This window comes from Triticum dicoccoides, chromosome 2A (genome assembly GCF_002162155.2).
Source record: "Triticum dicoccoides isolate Atlit2015 ecotype Zavitan chromosome 2A, WEW_v2.0, whole genome shotgun sequence".
In the NCBI taxonomy this organism is placed as follows: Eukaryota; Viridiplantae; Streptophyta; class Magnoliopsida; order Poales; family Poaceae; genus Triticum; species Triticum dicoccoides.
The window spans coordinates 592,149,382-592,150,047 of NC_041382.1; positions in this window are offsets into that span (position 1 = coordinate 592,149,382).

Consider the following 666-nt stretch of genomic DNA (forward strand, 5'->3'; position numbering starts at 1 on the left):
GGCCGGCTGTGGCGGCGGTGGCGCCTGCCACGTGTCGGCGCGCGAGTGGGCTGAGGCGGCGGCGGCGGACGCGTCCGGCCGGGTCGGACAATGTCCGGCCGGCGCGAGGGATTTTTATGGTTTCGTGGGGGGGGGATGAGATCCGAAAAACGGGGGTTCTATTTATAGGCATAAGTGGAGCTAGGAGGGTCCAAATGAGGTGCGGTTTTCGGCCACGCGATCGTGGTCGAACGCTCTAGGTGATGGAGCAGAGTTTGGTGGGTTTTGGGCCAAATTGGAGGGGTGTTGGGCTGCAACACACACAAGGCCTTTTCGGTCCCTCGGTTAACCGTTGGAGTACCAAATGAAGTCCAAATGGTACGAAACTTGGCAGGCGGTCTACCGGTAGTAAACCAAGGCCGCTTGGCAAGTCTCGGTCCAATCCGGAGACGTTTAATCCCCACACACAAAAGAAAGCTAGAAATGGCCACCGGAGGAGAATGAAGCGCCAGAATGCAAAACAGACAACGGGGAAAATGCTCGAATGCATGAGATGAACACGTATGCAAATGCAATGCACATGATGACATGATATGAGATGCATGACAATGAAAAACAACACACAGAGACAAAGACCCGAACCCGAGAAATAAATAACTTAACGCCGGAAACGGCAAGAGTTGGAGT